The sequence below is a fragment of the Camellia sinensis genome, chromosome 13, assembly GCF_055761805.1.
Source record: "Camellia sinensis isolate YWXY chromosome 13, ASM5576180v1, whole genome shotgun sequence".
In the NCBI taxonomy this organism is placed as follows: domain Eukaryota; kingdom Viridiplantae; phylum Streptophyta; class Magnoliopsida; order Ericales; family Theaceae; genus Camellia; species Camellia sinensis.
The window spans coordinates 29,699,324-29,707,868 of record NC_138973.1 but is presented as its reverse complement, the minus strand read 5'-3'; the positions used below and the strand labels follow the sequence as shown (position 1 = coordinate 29,707,868).

At 34.7% G+C, this 8,545-nt stretch overlaps 1 pseudogene; it reads left to right on the top strand.

Moving 5' to 3' along the window:
• Window positions 1-5,468: 5,468 nt before the first annotated feature.
• LOC114279720 (methanol O-anthraniloyltransferase pseudogene) lies at window positions 5,469-5,969 on the top strand (annotated as a pseudogene).
• The last annotated feature ends 2,576 nt before the right edge of the window (window positions 5,970-8,545 follow it).

Below are 8,545 nucleotides of genomic sequence, written 5' to 3'. Positions count from 1 at the left end.
CTGAAGCTCCATTATGGAGAGAGGTTGTGAATAGTGAAATTGAATCAACACTGCAAAATCATACTTGGGAACTGGTGAATCTTCTACCAGGATGTAAACCTCTTGGATATAAGTAGATATTCAAGAGAAAAATGAAAGCAAATGGTTCAATAGATAAATACAAGGCTAGGCTTGTTGTTAAAGGATACAGGCAGAAGGAAGGCCTTGAGTATTTTGGCACCTATTCACCAGTGACAAGAATAACATCCATTCGCATGTTGATTGCGATTGCAGCTTTGTATAATCTGGAAATACATCAAATGGATGTTAAAATAACTTTTTTGAATGGCGAGTTAGATGAGGAAATCTATATGGAGCAACCAGAAGGGTTTCAAGTTCCCGGCCAAGAGAAAAGGGTTTGTAAACTTGTCAAATCTCTTTATGGATTAAAACAAGCTCTGAAACAATGAAATAAAAAATTTGATCACGCTACGCTTTCGGATGGTTTTAACATAAACGAATGTGACAAATGCGTCTATGTTAAAAGCACAGACAAAGGTTATGTCATACTTTGTCTTTATGTAGATGACATACTCATTATTGGAAGTAACAATGACATGATTAAATCCACAAAGAAAATGTTGAACAAAAAGTTTGACATGAAAGATTTGGGAGTAGCTGATGTAATTCTAGGAATAAAGATTATTAGAACATCTGAATGATATGCTTTATCTCAGTCTCATTATGTTGAGAAGATTTTGGAGAAATTTGGAAAGCATGACGACCGTCCTGCTAAAACACTTGTTGACATTAGTCTTCATTTGTCAAAAAATACATGTGCAAGCATATCACAATTAGAGTACTCTCGAATAATCGGAAGCTTGATGTACTTAATGAATTGCACTATGCCAGATTTAGCCTATGCTGTAAGCAAATTGAGTAGGTACACAAGTAATCCAGGGTCCGATTATTGGAAAGCGACAATTAGGGTACTTAGGTATCTAAGACATACCCAGAATTATGGCTTACATTATACCAAATATCCAGCAGTACTCGAGGGGTACAGTAATGCAAATTGAATATCGGATACTAAAGACTCAAAATCCACTAGTGGATATGTCTTTACCCTAGGAGGTGCTGCAGTCTTTTGGAAATCCTCCAAGCGGACATGCATAGCAAGGTTGACAATGGAATATGAGTTTATCGCATTAGATAAAACAGGAGAAGAAACAGAATGGTTTCGTAATTTCTTAGAAGACATTCCAATGTGGCCTAAACCTATGCCAGCTATATGCATTCACTGTAATAGTGAAATAACAATAGGACGGGCACAGAATCATATGTATAACGATAAGTCTTGACACATTCGTCGAAGACATAATATCGTTAGGCATTTGCTCTCACATGGAATAATTTCTATAGAATATGTAAAGTCAAATGAGAATATTGCGGATCCATTAACTAAAGGGCTAGCCAGAGAGCAAGTGTACCATTTATCGAGGGGAATGAGATTAAAGCCTATTACTTAAAAGTCGCCATAATGGCAACCTAACCTAGTTGACTGGAAATCCCAAGATCTAGGTTCAAAGAGACAACTGAATTATGGATGACTTCATGTATCACTAAGAAGATTTACTTCTACTCATTTCTATGATAAGAAGAGTGATACATGCAGCGTTAGTAGGATAAGCTTTGCTTTTAATGATTCTTACAGCTTGGACATCCAAGTGAGGTATAACAGGATACACTTAATAAGAAATCACTTATATGAGTGTGAACTGGGCTGGTTCTATGAGAATTGAGAAGCCTAAATTCTCTAGAGCACTCATGAATTACCATACGTTGTTCAGGGCCAAAATGAATACAACCGTAAGAACCAAACTGTGTCTGCGGATACACTAAGGGCGTGTTTGATTCGCCGGATTAAGGGGGGGACTATCCACTATTTGGATTGTAATCCAAATAGTGCTCCTTATCCGCCGTTTGATTTTTTTTTAGTCCGCCGGACTCCATGTCTGGCCGGACTCCTTATCCCCCATATGGGGGATTCCACTGTCCGGGGGGGGTGGGATAATTTTGGTAGGATTATTCACTGTTTGGATTAGAGAGGTGAGATGACCATTTTGCCCTCATAATACAGAGTAAAATTTTACTTTAGTTTCAGAATGTAAAATTTTACTTTCATACAGAGTAAAATTTTACTTTCATACAGAGTAAAATTTTACTTTGTTTCAGAGTGTAAAATTTTACTTTCATACAGAGTAAAATTTTACTTTCATACAGAGTAAAATTTTACTTTAGTTTCAGAGTGTAAAAGTTTACTTTCATACAGAGTAAAATTTTACTTTCATACAGAGTAAAATTTTACTTTCATACAGAGTAAAATTTTACTTTAGTTTCAGAGTGTAAAATTTTACTTTCATACAGAGTAAAATTTTACTTTCATGGTCTCATTTATATTTAAAAAATGTGACCATTAAAAAATATAAATATTGGAAAAATATATGTTTCAAACTTTGAAAAAAAAACAATGGTTCTAAAAAAAAAACATTGAAAAAATTAAATAATTAATTGTGGTCCACTAATCAATTATAAATAAAGATTACATTTAAAGACAGATTTAATATTGTTATTTAGTAAACACTTGAAAAAGGGTAAAATAGTCTTTTGTTCATTTATTCTATCCAGTCATCTAATCCCATGAAAAAACAAACAATGGATTCACTGAAAATAGTCCTATCCAGACATCTAATCCCATGAAAAAACAAACACAGGATACATATCCAATCCGACCAAATAGTCCGAGGGATTCACAGTCCCAGGACTCAAGTCCGATGGATTCTAATCCCCCATTTTCCAGTCCGTCCAATCAAACACACCCTATGTGTAGTCTATTATCTTGGCTTACACAAACAGCTGAACAGTTCAAGGCATCACGTCCACTGGTTAGCCAGTAAGTCCGGTAGGCTTTCACTAGAGGAGGTTCAAAGCCAAAAGCTGTCTATCTCAATGTGGTGTATCTTCTTAATGTACTCTTTCTTTGTCTGCATCTTGTTGCATGTTCGTTATCGTAAATTCCATTCATATGGGGGATTGTTGGAAAATGACTTTTGTATAACCTTATTTTTTGCTAACTTTGAGCATTAATTAAGGTGAGACCCAAGCGTTATTTTTAACATTTCTAATTGGGTTCATGTTTAATACCGCGTAGTGAATAAATTCATATATTTGGTTGCTCAAAACCATTTCCAGATGAATGAGAATTCAACGCGCATTTTCGGATTCGTGGAACTAGTTTTTTGGTGGGATTCCTACACATTTGTGAAATGTGCTTGTCCTACATTGGAAAAGCTTGAGGTTTTGAATGAGTTTATATACCTTAACTTGGGATACTTGGGATGGGCCCCAAGGGGAACCCAAGTTTGTGGAAGGGTGAGGTTATGGATGAAGTTGGCTTAACCCAATGGACCCAAAATTAAAACCACACGCGCGTACCGCCGTCACCCGTCGGTCGGGTTGGTTGGGTTGGGCGTGGGTGCGTGGTGTGAGGTTGGGTTGGGCTAGTCCGGCCCAATACTTATCTTTTTGGGCCAAAAACTTTTGTAATTTATTTTTAATTTTTAATTTTGGTTTCAAAATTCAAAATAAATTAGTCCAGAATTTTTTCTTCACCCAAACAGGTCCCTAACAGGTTCATACCACCCGAACAGGTTCAGAAGGGTCAAAAATAGGTTCACTCCTATTGAATTCAACTGTTTATTTGTTCAAACAGATTGGTACCTGTTCAATCTGTCCGAACAGGTTTTCCACCTGTTCGAACAGCCACCTTTCCTCCTATAGAAAGCCAGTCTTCCAGCAATTCAGAACATACATTTTTCCCTCAGATTTTCGTCTCTCTTCTCTCATTTTCGTCTTTCCATTTTCTGCATTTATTCTGCATTTAATTTAGGAAGAGAAAGAGAGAGTTTCAGCAAAGTTTTGGTTCGCCAGACTTGATTTTATAGTGTTGTAAAATCAAGTGTTAATCGTTGCATCCTGGGAAGTAGACGCCGGTAAAACTCGAAGCATCGGAGCGAGAGCGAAATCTACATTAAGGAGATTGTGTCCAACACAAGCCTCGACATTATTTTCTGTAAGCATTTAATTCAGAAAATAATTTATATAATTATTTTCTGAATTATTTTATTTTATTATTTATTTAATTTATACATTTAATTTACATACACGCACCTTTGTGGATATAACAAATATTAATCAATGCATGTTATGTTGTCCCTCTGAAATGCATGCATGCATGGATGTAGATTACATGTTTGTCATGTGGAGGATTCGTACTTGCGATCCAACTGTGAACCACGTAGTGAGCGATGAACTCGGCCTTGTCCAATTCCTGAAAGCAACCGTAGATATGGCAAAAGGTTCATCTTCTTTCCCACCATGACTCGTGTGGCAGAGAGAGCTCCTTAACGCAAGGGAATCTCCACAGATAACATGCGCACTACATCACCAGTACAAGACTCAGGGAACCACCAAAGCACCACCTCCATGGACATGTCCGACAACAACGATACACTCCATCAATCTTTCTTTTTTGGTACCAAACAGATGACTGCCATTTTCAACCATCTTCCTCCACCACACCTTTTTCACTCATCTTCCACTCTGCAAAGTTCTCATTGCGTGTTTATGGAGGTAATGTTCTTGCATCATTTTCATTTTTAATATATTTGCGTGCAAAGAAGTTGAAATTTATTTGGGAAGATTACATCAGTAGTCTTTACATTTTGTTGCTTGTCTTATTTTAGTCTCTCTAGTGTTAATTGACTCAATTTTGGCTTTTAATTTTAGATTTTACGTTAATTTATTGCAATTGATAACGCCGTTACATTTTTGACAAAATTTTTCTAAGTTGTTAAGGAAGTAGCTCTTTTAGTTGGGTTTTTGACTTTTTGCGAAAATATCTGTAGAAAAATTGAGAGGATGATTGTGATTAGATTTTTTGACTTTTTTACTATTTTAATCAAAAAACCAACACTCCAAACGGATTCATTGAGATTAAGTCACTCAATTGATCAAGTTTATAATTGGAAAAATAACAACTCAATGGGTATTTTAAAATTTAATTACAAATTTAATTACAAATAACAACTCATGAATTTGTAATAATTTTGTGTAATCACCATTGTGTGATAATTTCTCTTTTATAATTTTACTTTTAAAAATAAGACACGTATCATTCATATGAGTATTTGTCACTAACAATTGGGTATCAATGGAGAAATTTGAGATAAAATAAAAAAAATTCAAGACAAAAATTGATCAAACTAAAATTAGAGAGACCAAAATAATACAAGGATTAGAATACATAGACTAGCAATGTAATTTGTCCATTTATTTATGTCGCTTGTCATATTTACCAATTTTGCACCAACAGTTGCCGCACAATTGCACTCCAAATTCATCCCACTGAGACCCTTCGGGTGACATTCATGGTCGATGTGCGAGGCAAGCCTGGCCTGAACTTGCCTCCTGGTTACTACGGCAACTCATCTGTCTCTCCAGCGGCAATTTCAAAAGCTGAAATGTTGTGTAAAAATCCACTAGAATATGCAGTAGAATTGGTTAAAAAAGCCAAGGCTCGTGTGACCGAAAAATACATAAGGTCAGTGGCAGATTTCTTGGTGGTCAAGAGACGACCTCCATGTTCAAGATCATGGAATTTCATTGTTTCCGACACAACACATGCCGGTTTTGGAGAGGTTGATTTTGGGTGGGGGAAGCCTGTGTATGGAGGTCCTGTTGGTGGCACATCTTTTAGTAGCCCCTATGCATTGTTTAGGAATGGTGATGGAGAGCATGGGATTGTGGTGCCTGTATGTTTGCCTGTGGCTGCTATGGAAAGGTTCAAGGTGGAGCTTTGGAGAACGACTATGGGGACTAATGGGGATTCACATGTTGTAGAGCCCATTAAGATTTCCTCTATGCTCTAAATCAAATCAGTTGTGCAACCCTATTACTCTTCTGTATCAGTATAGTTGGGATAAGTCAGTATTACTATGATGCTTCACATACTGCCCTTTTCTTTATTGATATATGTCTAAGTATATTTTGTATTTTGGATTCTTATCAATAAAATTTTCATTTTACTGATACAAAATAAAAATAAAAAAAGTAAAATTAATCCAGTTGTATTTCACTATGTCGTGAGTTTTGATTTTGTAATTTTGGTTGTATAATAATCAGTGAAGGAATAGAGATAGGAAAAGTTACGCATTATACAACAGATGACACCTGATTCTTAACATCAAACATCTGGTGAATTTTTATTTTCATGTGGCTCTGTTTTTGCCTAGGTGTTGTCGGGCTACTTGTTTGAGATTCAAGTGTTAAAATTAGATGTGATTGTTAAAATAATTTGTACATACAGGTTCAAATATGAAAATAAATAGTTTTAAAATTTTGCACAAGTAAAAATATGAACAATTTATCCATAAGTCCTAGTTTCTGAAAAGTTGAACCATTTAGTCCTAAAAGTTTTCTTATGCTCCATTTAGTCCCATTTGCACATCAATCTAATGTTCGAAACATTAATCTGATGCTCGAAATCTAATGTTCGAAACATTAATCTGATGTTCGAAATCTAATGTTCGAAACATTAATCTGATGTTTGAAACGTTGTAATGGGACCTTTCAGTCTATAAGAAAACTTTTAAGACTAAACAGTGTATAAGTTATTAATTTGGGATTTATTGATGCATTCCCCTAAAAATATTGGTATACATAAATTAAAATAATTTTAACAGATTGTTGTATGAAGGTATAAATTTTTTTTATTTATGGTGTTAAAACTTCAACGCATCATAACTTTGCGTTCAATAATCGGTTTGGGCAATTCCTTTTTTTTTTTTTTTTTTTGTTTTGATCTCATGTGTTTTTTCAAGATCTATCCATGTAAAATTACCAAAGTCAATTTTGGGCATTTATTTTCATTAAAAAAAAAAAAGTCAATTCACTCTTTTGATTAACCAAAAAATAATAATTATTATTTTTTTGGAATGTTATATTTAATATTAATCTTACTCGAAAGATCTCGAAAACACAAATCCAAATTTAAATTTTGTTAAAAGCGGAAGTATAGATTTCAAGTTATTAGATATATTTATTTATTATTATTATTATTTTTTGGATACAAATAGGGGTGTAAAAATGGCCCTCAACCCAAGGGTGGCTTGAAACCCGCCTGCGGCCCGAGATGGGCCTGGCCCGTTTAGGCCCAAACTTGAGCCTCTGGGTCATCGTTTTGAGGCCTAGCTCATCGATCCGCTTAAGACTCACTCAAGGCCCGGCCCAAAGCCCAGTGTATTTTTTAGTAGAAAATAATAAAATTTTAATAGAAAAAAATTTTGAAAAAACAAAAAAATTTGGTCAGCCCGCCCAATGCCCGAATATCTCCTGACTCTAAGCTTAATTTTTTGACCCGTGAGCCAACACAACCTGGCTAAATTTTGACTGGAGACCAGACTTATACCCATAGGCATGGATTTGAAAACCGGACCAGACCGGCCGGTTCGACTGGTTGAACCATCGACCGGTCCGGATGGACCCTCTAAACCGGCCAGAATTGAAAACCGACGTTTTTAGCGAGAACCGAAAAAATCGGCGGGTGAACCGGTCGACCCGGAGCCGGTTCGCCGGGCTGTCCAGCTCGGAAATTTTTTTTTTCTTTCTTTTCTTTCTTTCTTATTTTATATATATATATATATATATATATAATATAAGAATATAAGAAAATTTTAATTTGAAACTCTTTTTCAAGGGTCTCCTCTTGTGAGGAATCCCATTAAGAGTTTGATGAAATTATTGTGAAACTCTTCACCTATTTATAAGAAAAAAACTCTTTCAAAAAAACTCAAGAAATCCATGTGGGATTCAATCGAATGTATTGGAGGGAATATTGAAATTTTGATATCCCTCCAAAAATTTTGCTTTTCTTTCAATCAAATTATTTGAATTAAAATCATATGGAGGGAATATTAAATATTTGATTTCATCTTCCAAAATTGAAATTAATAATATTTTAAAATATATTATTATATTTTTCAGTAAAAAAAATATTAAGACAAATATTTAAGATAATTTAATATTTTTAATATTTTTAATTTATAATTTTATTACTTATATTTTTATTTAAATATAATTTTAATATATTTATTACGTCACGGTTTGATTCCGGTTCAACCTGACTGTTGAACTGGTGACCCGTTCACCCGATCCTTTTTTCGGTTCACTCACCGATCCAATTTTTAAAACATTGCCCATAGGTACAAAATACGAAAGTGTAGGTTTCAAATTTTTTATTTTTTATTTTTTATTATAAACGGAAGTGTAGATTTCAAGTTATGCTACAGATGTCAAGAATTATACACGGCATGTTTCGACTTATCCACCGAGAAGTGCCTTGCGTGTGTCTTTCTTTATACCAAAAATCAAAACTTAGACCTCCGTCCCAAACCATTTCATGGATTGGATTTTTTCCCATTTTTTCTTAAATATTTTCTTCACTAAC